We start from the raw sequence: 12,400 nt of genomic DNA on the forward strand, positions 1-12,400 counted from the left end.
AACACTGATATATAGAACTAATGTGACACAAATAATTGGAGCTGTGGAATAAAAACTTTTCTTAATTTTCGTTAAAATTCTTGGTTGAAGTCTTGTGGCTTAAGTCTATGAGCACCACTGTAGCTGCCATACAAATGTTCAATAAATTTTTAGAAAAATAATTTTAACTTGGCTGTTTTTCAATATTATTCCATCATTTTTGAGATATAGCCTTTTTATATTATTCCAGAATTTTGGTAAAAATTTTATGAAAATCGGACCACTATATCTTATAGCTGCCATAGGAACGATCGGGAAATTAATCAAAAAAATTATAACTTCGTTGTTTTTCAACGTATTTTAATCTACTTTGACACATGAGCTTCTGGTATTATTTCAAAATTTTGGTAAAAATTTTATGACAATCGGACGACTATATCTTATAGCTGCCATAGGAACGATAGGGAAAGTAATAGAAAAAATTATAACTTCGTTGTTTTTCAATGTATTTTCATCTACTCTGAGATATGAGCTTTACTTATTATTATAGAATTTTGGTATACATTTTATGAAAGTCGGACAACTATATCATATAGCAGCCATAGAAGCGATCAGATGTAGAGAAAATGTAAAGCTGGGAATGTATAACTGTAACTGTCAAACTGCAAACATAATAAGTATAGGTAAAATGGTATGTAACTCAGTTTAGTGTCTGTTTTCGGCATTATAATTTATGACATAAATATGAAAACCAATCTGCAAGGGTATACAAACTTCGGCGTGCCGAAGTTAGCTTTCTTTCTTGTTTTATTATTATAATTTTCTTTATATATTGTTCGGCTGAAGGTTGAGGATGTCAATTACCACTCTAAGTGACCAACCAACTCGCGGAGTAATGCGCGCCGATTTACATACGTATGTATGTCCGTATGTCAAGACCGTTTTATTCGTTGATGTGCGGCCGAATATAGGGACGTATGTATGTATGTACGGAGAAATGTACAACGGGTCCGAAGAAGTGGAAGAAAAAAACGGCGATAATTATTCCGTTGCAGAACGAAGTGCAGACAAATAGAAGTGGGGAAAATTGGATTTTGATATGTATGTAGATTTTTACGTTGTCTAATTGCCGTGGTGTCGGAAAACTCGGACTAGGAGTTGACAAAAAATCGTAAATTTCGGACAACTATTGACGACCGGCAATTAGAGACGGGAGGAAACTTTTTACTTATCTTTTCTGCGGCGGCACCACCAAAACTGCTGGGAAAAAAGGATTCCAGAACGATATCCTTATCCGGCACGAAGGACCATGTTCAGGAGGGGGATGGCTGGAAAATCCTCCGCAAAAGGATCAATAAAAGTTTATCCCACGAAGTAGAAAAACGCAGAAAAATCGGTGGTCGAAAATGTCATCGGCGGAGTGCCCGTAGCATTCGATTTGGTACTAAAACTTGAGCTTAGCCTAAGGCCCGCTGCCGACCGAGAAGCCCAGCTTAACGGAGCGAGAGCGGGAGAGCGGGAGAACCGGGAATGGGAGCGGCGTAGCCGTCCCTAGAAGCGAGCGACGATTGGGAACACGGGAGCGTGCGATCGGGAGTACCGAGGAGCGGAGAGCGTGCGAGCGTTGCTAAGCTGGGAGCGCTTGAGCTTTTGGACGCTCGGTGGGCAGAGGGGGAGCAGGGGCCTCCTGGCGTAAACAATTAGTATTACTATATTTTAAGATGGTGGGAAGTGAAATCTGATTCCCTGAAAATAGCATTTTTCACTTCAAAACTTAATTTAATTTTTTATCATAATTTCTTTTTGGTTTTTTAGGTTCAAATAGAAGATAAAGATGTATTGAATACAAAAAAATTTTGTTTACGGATTTCCGACACAAATTACGAGCTCTATCGTGTCCATAGCCGAGAAACTCAAAGCTCGAGGCGCTGCGGTATATTTTCCATAGGTCCGCCATTTTGTAAAATATTGTTTATAACAAAATGTTGTTCTCATCTCCGATGCTACTTTTAACTATTTCAAAAGTTTTACGAAGATTTCTTCACAATTTCTTACATTAAAAAATCACGAAAAATGCCTTAAAAGTGACCGTTTATATGTATATTCCCCCTTAATGTACACCAACAAAAAATTAATTTAATAAATCGTTTTTATCGTTTAAATCAAAACATCATCATAAACGTTCGGTTAAGAACCTGAAGAATGAGAAAAGCCTTAAACGCTTGGTAGATGCAATTGATTTTTATATATATATATAAACGTTTTGCAAAATTACTTATAATAGCCGACCAATAGAATATTCGTCCGATGTAAAAACCGGGAATCGTTGGGCTCCATTTAAGTTTCTTCAGCCTGTATTTAAAATAACGCTTACTTATAATAAAGAAAATGTGTTTTGATTTAAAAAAAATAAAGGTGAAACCGATGTTGTTATTTTAATTGATGAAATGGCACTACGAAAGGAATTGTGATATAACCAGAGTTTAGATTTAATTGATGGATTTGAATGCAATGGTTTTGGAAGAAGTAAAAATATTCGTGTTTTTGATAAAATCTATCTTTTCAAATTGGTTTACGATTTTGAATTATTTTGTTTCAGAAAATGGGTTGAATGCTAATATACTTTACATTATTAAAGAAAATGTTTCTATTCTAAATAGCTTTGATATCAATGTAAAAGCCATTGTATGTCAAAGTTCTTCTAACCGCTGTTGTTTCACAAAACTTGGAGCAACAAGTAAAACCCCATTTTTTTTAAATAGAAAACCGGAATTTGTTGCATTTATGATTTTCCACACTTAATTTAATAACTACGAAATGGTTTTCTAACTTGTGAACATTATACCCCAGACAGGCAGGGGGCGGCGATTCTTTCCTGGGAAGTCATGGTGGTTAGTAGACGGAGGAAAAATTCCAAGACAATGGAGATCGTCGCGGGGAGGTAGAGTCGCTCGTCAGCCAGCGTAATATCCCGGAAGTGGGTCCGCACAGCGTCGCTCAGCTCCCGGATTGGCGTGCGGATGCGCACGTGAAGCTCGACCTTGAAGACGACGTCTAGCCGGACAGTGCTGTCGGTCTTAGGCCACGCGCACACTGGCAGCGGAAAGCGGAGCTGAGAGCGGAGCTGATAAGCGAGCTGATAATTTCAGTGAAAATTTCTCTGCTCAGCTCCGCTTTCAGTGTGCGCGCTCTCATACAAGTAGTGTGTTTATTTCAGAGAGCTGATAAGCCGTCAGCCATCAGCTCCGCTTTCCGCTGCCAGTGTGCGCCTGGCCTTAGAGCTGACGGTGCCGGAACAAATCTGTTCGCCTCCCACTTTGGTAGTCGACAGGCGAAAACACGCCGCTACCGATGCGTCAACACAGCTCATAGGCATACAAGGGTGGATGAGCGCCGCAGAGTCGAAGACTTGGGTCTCGGTGCCGCTGGAGTTGCGACGGAACGGTGGCTGCGGAGAGGGCGGCGGAAAATTGCCTAGGTGCGGTGGACGCGGGCTGAGGAGCGGTTGAGGAACGCCGTGGAGAGGCGGACGAGGGCCGAGGAGCTGCTGATGAGTTCCGTAAATTATCCATAAACTTTCTCTTATCGGCACTCAGTCGGAGGAATCGACGACACATTCTGAGCGAATGGATTCCGCTGTAAACTCGGTAACGGTATGATTGTCAACCTCGAGTACATCTGCGCTCCAGTGCGATGACGCGAACGTGATGACATCATGCTTGACATGACTGACGGAATATGGCGGAGAGAACAAATCGGCATCAGTAATATGCTATGGTCGATAGTGTGCGAACTGGAAATATCGAAGTGCCCGATGCTGCGAGCGGGGTGCCAGCACTGGACGACCATCATATGCAGGAGAGTGTGGTGGTGCTGATGCATCTCCAGCTCCAATCAGCTCTCGAAGAACGCTGGATCAGCTAGGGGGATGTCAGGAAAGTTCCCTAAGCAGGTCTCGTGGAATCGGAGAGTGTCGAGCCAAAGACAATAGTGTCTATAAGATAAGTAACGCCATACGATTTTTTTGCACGCGATTTTTTCGTGCTGGCTTTTGAACTGGCTCTGGGCTCTCTTAAATTTTGTTCAAAAGCCAGCGAAGAGAGCGCTCTAGAGCACGCATTCAGAGACGCCGCCGGATGTTTGTGTGCAAACGTCCGGCCTCAAGAAGGCCAATTTCGTTATTAAATTTATTTTTTATTTTAACATCTGTTTAATTTTATATACTAATGGATTTATAAATAAATTTTTTATAATGTTGTGATGCTCCGCTCACAAAGATAAAATAATAAGAATAAATATAATAAGAAAAATGTGAAAACTAAAAATTCAGCTAAACATAAGTAAAACAAAAAATGAAAATAAAAGAAACAAGCAAGAAACTGAAGTATCAACAAGAACTGAAATATGTAAAACTTAAGTACTTAAATAAAACAAAGTACAAACTCAAAAAGAAAACAAAAAGAACTGAAATATGTAAAACTGAAGTAATTAAATAAAACAAAGTAAAAACTCAAAAGGAGGAAAAAGGAAGGACACACTTTAATTTGATTCAAAGGCACGCGCGCGCGCACTATCCACGAACGGCCACACTGGCCAAGCGACGGCTGGGCACACTGGCGGAGGCCAAAAATTTGGCAAGGGAGCTGGCCACACTAGGGCCTCGCCGAGACCTATATAAAGCGGGCCACGGCACTGGAGAAATCACTCAGCCGCTGATTGCGATCGTAATCACCCAAGCAGCCAAGTCACTTTTTCTGGAACCAGGTAACCCCAGGTTCCACCCAATACATTGTAGTTAGTCGCCGTAGTTCTTCCCCGATAACCTTTTCCCCCTTTCTGCTGACTTTCGAGACCAATCTCAGGACTAAAACTCGCAGAACTTACGGAAACGTATATGAAGGAAAAGAGTCCGACAAGAAGCCCAGCACCGGCAATCGTGATGACAAGCGGAGAAGAGCGGCGCACCGAAGAACGACCGACAACGAGTGCGGCAGCGAGGTCATAGCTGCTAAGAAAGAAGAGCAAAGGAACGAACACCGGAGAACGGGTACGACTAAAATGGAGGAAGGCAAAGAAAGAAAAGTAGAGCGGAGAATGGAGACAGAAATTGTCGACCGAGTAAGAAGTTGGGGCATCCGGTACCAAGGAACAACAAACCCATTAGAATTCCTGAGCAAGATGGAACAATGGGCAGATGGGTACGGAATACAGAAGGACCAACTGATACAGACCATGCCATTTATACTGGAAGGGATCGTGTACGACTGGTGGAACACCGCACCAACCAGGATAACGACATGGCGACAGCTAACAACGGAACTGCTGGAACATTTCTTACCGCCAAGATACGGGGAACAACTGGATACCCAGATCGTACAGCTGAAACAGCGGGAATCGGAGCCCGTAAGAGAGTACGCAATGAGCTTGAGGAAGCTGATGCGGTTCACGAAACTAACGGAAGAAGAGAAACTCGACCGAGTGTATAAGAACTGTAGAAGCAAAATAAAGCCTTATACACGGAGGACGGGGTTCAACACCCTGACAGAGTTCCTCAAGCTGGCGGAAGAAGTGGAGAAAATAGAGGCGGCAGAAAACCTCACACAACAACTCCAACAGCCATATCAGCTCAGACCGGACATATGCATGCGCTGTGGAAGAAGCGGACACGCAGCGAGAACATGCACGAATCCGCCGAGATTGTTCTGTTGGGTCTATGGGAGAAACGGCATCCGGACAACAGAATGCTGCAGAGCTGGGCCGGGAAACGACAGAGGCCTGAGCAGATGAAGCTGGCAGCTCAGGCGACAAAGAATCCAGCTATAGAGGACGACCTAAGCTGCGACGGATTTCAGATCATAGCACGGATCGGAATCGGGAGGAGAACGGCACGAGGAGTGGTCGATACGGGGGGAACAAGGAGTGCGATCAGCAAAAACATGTACCAGGATCTGAGGGACCACGGAAAATGGTGGGGTACACGTGCGGAGATCACACTCGCTAACGGAGCCCGACAAAGAGCCATAGGGAATTTCACAGCGTAGGTTAGCTTCGGAGGAAGATCGTTCACGATAACGTTCATGATACTAAGGAACGTGTCTGGAGGGATACTGTTGGGTATGGACTTTCTGGCGGGTGCAAACAGCATGTTAAGGTGCGGCGACCTAGAGCTGGATCTGGTATCAGCCGTGGACGAAACACTGGCAAGGGAAGAAAAGGACACGATAGCAGAGAAGGCAGAGGAACCGTCAGAAGAGGAAGTGCAGCAGTTCCTGAACAAAAACAGGCAAGTATTCGAAGACATGAAGGGGGTAAGCAACGTCACAGAACACAAAATATACCTGAACGCTGACAGACCGAGAGCGAAATCCGAAGCAACAGGCAATCATCAACGAACAGGTAGACGAACTACTGACTCTGGGACTGATAGAACGATCACAGAGCCCGTATAGCGCACCAGTCGTGCTAGTAAGGAAAAAGAACAACGAATGGAGAATGTGCATCGACCACAGGCAGTTGAATGAAAAAACGGAGAAAGATGCATATCCGGCGCCCCGAATGAACTTCATCCTGGAGCAATTAAGGGATGCCAAATTTATAAGCACCATAGCCACTGTTATTAGTTGAGTCCGCTGCGGGGTCTCAATCTCTGACACCGCAGACTTCAAAAAAAATCTCAGCTATCCCAAAGGGCAAAAATAGGGCTGAACCACTAGTAGAAGTCGGTAATGCTGCGTTACCAAAGACCATCACCGCTATTCCACCACTAAAAACAATATTTGTTTCTCGGCTTGCCCCTGATCTCGCATCGGAAGATGTACTAGCTCATATACTGAGCAAAACACAAGCCAAAAATGTGAAAGTGGAAAAATTCAATTTTTCATACCCCAGAGATATCTCATCTTTTAAAATAAGTGTCTCCCTTGAGCTTTTTGACTCAATTTGTTCGGGTGACTTCTGGCCCGAGCACGCGGTAGTTAAGGAGTTCGAGGTGAAAATAAAGAAAAAACGGCCTTCACGGCCGGCACAAACCACAGTGACTGCGGGCGTCACGGCAGTGCCAAAAAACTAAATACCTCCCTCCTACTTTCCTATCAGAACACTAGAGGCTTACGCAGCAAGCTCTCTAAATTGTATTCTGATAGTCTTTCGTTTGCATCCCAGGTGATTGTGTTTACCGAAACCTGGTTAAAGCCGGAGATTTTCAGCTCCGAAATTTTTCCGGGTAAGTACACAACTTATAGATTGGACCGTCTTTCCCAGCGAGGTGGTGGAGTTTTAATTGCCGTTGACTCCACCCTTAGTTCCGAACTGGTTCAAATTGACGATCTCACAGGTATTGAATTTATCTGTGTAAAACTATCATTTCCAGGTAGTTTTATCTATATAACCTGTTCTTACGTTCCTCCATCTGCTGAAGAGCCTATTTATTGGAAACACCTTTCGGCAATTCAGGTCGTTTCCAACATGCTTTCGGATAGAGACCAACTAATAACTCTAGGAGACTTCAATATACCTGAAGCTCGTTGGTCATCAGATGGTACGTCCAATGTCCTCCAAACTGCGGCACAGCATGACCTGATAGATGGCTTGCTTGACATTTCTTTGTCCCAAGTTAACCATGTCTTAAATTCTTTAAATCGCTTACTAGATCTGTGTTTCGTCTCTGATCCTGTAGGTGTAAACTTAACAAGAGTCGATCCATTGACGCTTCCCGAAGACCCTTACCATCCTACTTTCGAAGTGACCATCGATTTGGGGACTGTCGCAAAGACAAAACCTGATTTGAGTTGCTCAGCGACTAAAGTTCGCTGCTTCCGTAAAGCAAATTTTCAAACGCTAGATATCTTGATTTCCCAATTTAATTGGTCTGAACTTTACAGATGTACTGACATGGCGTCCGCCGTGGATATTTTTTACAGTGCCATGAATTCGTTCTTTGCATTGTGTGTTCCTTTAGCCTATCCGTCGGTTTCTAGTAAACCACCTTGGTTCACCAAAGAGCTGACACGCCTAAAAAACGTTAAGTCTAGGCTTTATAATCGCTATAAACGCACCGGATCTCCTACTGTTCATTCAAGGTATCTTAGTGCTCGGTCGAATTTCACCGTGCTTAACGCGCAATGTTATAAAAGTTATTTAACTCGCTGTAGGGTTCAGTTCACGCAGGACCCGAAACAGTTTTATAACTTTGTTAATACTAAGCGGAAACCCAATTTACATCCTTCATCGCTTTCGTTCAAGAACGCTACAGCAAACTCTGATCAGGCCATCGCCGATCTCTTTGCCGAGTTTTTCAAAACTACGTATTGTTCCTTAAATTGCTTAGATCAGACTTACTCTTTTGATTTGCCCAAGTCGAACCTAATTTTCAGTCCTATTTTAACCGAAAGCTCCCTTAGTTCGGATCTTCATCGTGTAAAACCAGTTTACTCACCGGGTCCCGATGGAATACCAGGCTGCGTGCTCAGGTATTGTGCCGGAGCTCTGTGCAATCCCCTTCTGAAATTGTTTACCTTATCTTTAGAAACCTCAGAATTTCCCCTTATTTGGAAGGAATCATTTATCATTCCTCTCCACAAAAAAGGTAGCAAATCGGACGCCAGCAACTATAGAGGAATCTCTAAGTTGTCGGCAATTCCAAAACTTTTCGAGAATGTAATTACTCCCCACTTGCAGCATTTATGCAGATCCGTAATTTCACCATGTCAGCATGGTTTTATGAGGCGAAGATCGACCACTACAAATCTTCTGGAACTCACCTCCTTCATTATTAGAGGTTTCCAACGTAACTTACAAACCGACGTGATTTACACAGACTTCAGTAAAGCTTTTGACTCGGTTAATCACTCTCTTCTTGTAAGGAAGCTTGACTTAATCGGGTTTCCTGTCGATCTTCTTAAATGGATTTTGAGCTATTTGAGTGACAGAACTCAAAAGGTTCTGTTTAAAAATGCTCTATCCAAATTCCTCAGAGTCACTTCTGGCGTCCCACAGGGTAGCCACCTCGGCCCGCTGCTATTTACATTGTTTATCAATGACCTCCCGCTGGTTCTAACGAATTCTAGAGTACTTATGTACGCTGATGACGTTAAACTATGCTTGCAGTATACGGACAGCTCTTGCCAGTCAGACCTGCAATCGGATCTTAATAACTTTCAAGCATGGTGTCGTGCTAATTTATTACATCTCAATAGCTCTAAATGCAAGCTGATGACATTTTCACGTGTCACTCCACAGTTTGCAACTTATATGCTAAATGATTGCGCTCTTGAAAGAATATCTCTTGTTGATGATTTAGGCGTTCGCTTAGACCCTAAACTTTCGTTCTCTGAACATATTTCGTGCATGGTTAATAAAGCCAAAGGCATGCTCGGTTTTATTAAGAGGTGGTCGAAGGAATTCGATTCCCCTTATATAACGAAGACCCTTTTTACTTCGTTAGTTCGCCCTATATTGGAGTATGGTTCATGCGTCTGGAGTCCTCAATTCGGAATCCATATTAACCGTATTGAATCTGTACAAAAGAACTTTTTACTTTTCGCCCTCCGTGGCCTACCTTGGGATGCTGATGAGAGGCTACCGTCCTATTCAAGTAGACTCCTATTAATTAACTTACCCTCCCTAGCTAACCGTAGAACGATGCTTGGTGTCGTATTCCTTCATAACCTAATAAACGGTGATGTTGAGAGCCCCTTTCTTTTAGGGCAGCTTAACTTCCACGTTCCCCGACTAACATCTAGAACCCTAATCCCTTTATTTGTAAATCACTGTAGGCGGGAGTTTGAAGTACATGAACCCTTTAGGGTTTTATGTACGGATTACAACCGCCTCTCTGACATTATAATTCGTAGTGACAGCCCTTCCGTACTAAAAACTTTAATACTTGTTGAGTTAGCTCGTAATGTATCACCTTAGTCTGATTTTGCATGCGTTTTTTATTTATTTATCGTAGTATTTAGTTACATTATATTAATTTTTTTAATATTTATTTTGCATGCGTTTTTATTTATTTATCGTAGTTATTAGTTAGTTACATAATATTATATTTTTTTATATTTATTTTGCATGCGTTTTTACTTATTATATTTATTTTGCATGCGTTTTTACTTTTATTTTACTTATATATATATATTAATAAATTTTATTTTTTTTCTTAGTAAATTTTACTCTCGTATCGTAACTCTCGTAACGTTTCCTCGTTCTTTTCTTCTTTCATTTACCGCGTCTATCTAGTTCGCGATTCGTGCCGTACGTCACGCGGCTGCGCCCCTCGGTCGGTTGGGCGGGAGGTGGAAGCGGGACCCCGCGCGAAAAAAAAAAAAAAAAAAAAAAAAAAAAAAAAATAGACCTAAAGTCAGGCTATTGGCAAATCCCGATGGAGCAGGGAAGTAGGCAGTACACGGCATTCACGGTACCAGGACGAGGATTGTTCCAGTGGACGGTAATGCCATTCGGGCTGACCACCGCCCCTGCAACGTTCCAGAGGGCATTGGACACGATAATTGGGCCAGAGATGGAGCCGTTCGCATTCGCGTATTTGGATGACATTATCGTGATAGGCCGGAATAAGAGGGAGCATCTGGAGAAGCTCCAGGAAGTATTCTGAAGGCTGCAGCAAGCGAACTTGAGAATAAATCCAGACAAGTGCCATTTTTTCCAAAAGGAGCTAAAGTACTTGGGACATGTAGTGAGCGAGCACGGGATCCGGACAGACCCGGAAAAGGTGGCTGCAATTCGGGACTTACCGACACCCAAGATCACGAAAGAAGTGCACGGCTTTTTGGGAATGGTCTCGTGGTACCGAAGATTTATCCCAAACTCTATGGAGCAGGCAGGGGCACAGCAGGAGCTTACGAGGAAGGGCCAAAAATTCGAATGGAACCAATGCCACCAGAACTCGTTCGAGCAGCTAAAGGAAAACTTGATGCTAGCCCCAGTACTGGCATGTCCGGACTTCACGAAGCGGTTCAAACTTCAAACCGATGCCAGCGACTTCGGGGTGGGGGCAGTACTCACGCAAGACACCGAGGACGGCGAACACGTAATTTCCTTCGCAAGCAGGAAGCTGAGCAAGGTAGAGCAGAAGTACAGCGCAACGGAGAAGGAATGTTTAGCTATCTACTGGGGCATCGAGAAATATAAGATGTACCTGGAGGGCTACCCGTTCACAGTAGTAACGGACCATATGGCATTCAAGTGGCTGAACTCGATAAAGAGTCCCTCGGGAAGGATAGCAAGGTGGGCATTAGGATTGCAACAGTACAAGTTCGAGATTCAGTACAGGAAGGGAAAGCTAAATGTGGTAGCGGACAACGCGTCACGGGGTTTCACATAGAAGGCGATACAAGCTGAACCAAAACCGGAGGGATCAGCAGCCATGGAAGTTGTGCATACCGGAAGATAAAGTACACCAGATACTAACAGAAAACCACTGCACACCAGAGGCAGGGCATCTGGGAATGTAAAAAACGAAGAAACGGATACGGAATAGGTACTTCTGGCCAGGGCTGGCAAAAGATGTGGAGGAATTTATCAATAATTGTGAGAGCTGCCAGCGATATAAGGTATCGCAACAGAAAACAGCGGGAAAAATGCTAACAAGGGTAGCAGAGGCACCATGGGAAACGATGTGTGTGGACTTCGTCGGGCCGCTACCACGAACAACCCATGGAAACACAATACTAGTAGTAATAGTAGACAAGTTTTCCAAGTGGGTGGAGCTAGCAGCAATCCGGCAGGCAACAGCGGAAGCATTCTTAAAAATCTTCCGCGAGCGAGTGATATCACGAGTCGGCGCGCCAAAGATCCTGATATCCGATAACGGGGTACAGTTCACAGGACGCAAGACCAGGAGCGCGATGGAAAGGTGGGGAATACGGCAACAATTTACCGCACCCTACACGCCACAGGAGAATCCGACGGAGCGAACAAACAGGACGATAAAGACAATGATAGCTCAGATGACGGGATCAGAACAAACAAAGTGGGACGAACACATCCCGGAACTGATGCTAGCATTCAACAGCAGCACGTCGGAATCAACAAAGTATAGCCCAGCACAGTTGGTTTTCGGCAAGGAGTTAAGGTTGCCAGACATAACCTTTGATAAAGTAACGAAGGGGTCGGGAGTGAAGGAGGAGAGCATATCGGCGAGATGGAAGCGCATGGAAAACGCGCGAAAGGAAGCAACGGGAAGCATGGAGAAATCAGCTGAGCAACAGAAGCGGCATTATGACTTGCGGAAGCGGGAATGGAGACCAATGATCGGGGAGCGGGTTTGGTGTAGGACACATCAGCTCTCGAACGCGGTGAACAAATTCAACGCAAAACTGGCACCACGGTATGACGGGCTCTGGAAAGTAATAGGGTTTATATTCCCAGTGATAGTGTCACTAAGGGACCCGAAGACTCGGAAAACAAA

Source organism: Drosophila kikkawai, chromosome 2R (genome assembly GCF_030179895.1).
Source record: "Drosophila kikkawai strain 14028-0561.14 chromosome 2R, DkikHiC1v2, whole genome shotgun sequence".
NCBI lineage: Eukaryota > Metazoa > Arthropoda > Insecta > Diptera > Drosophilidae > Drosophila > Drosophila kikkawai.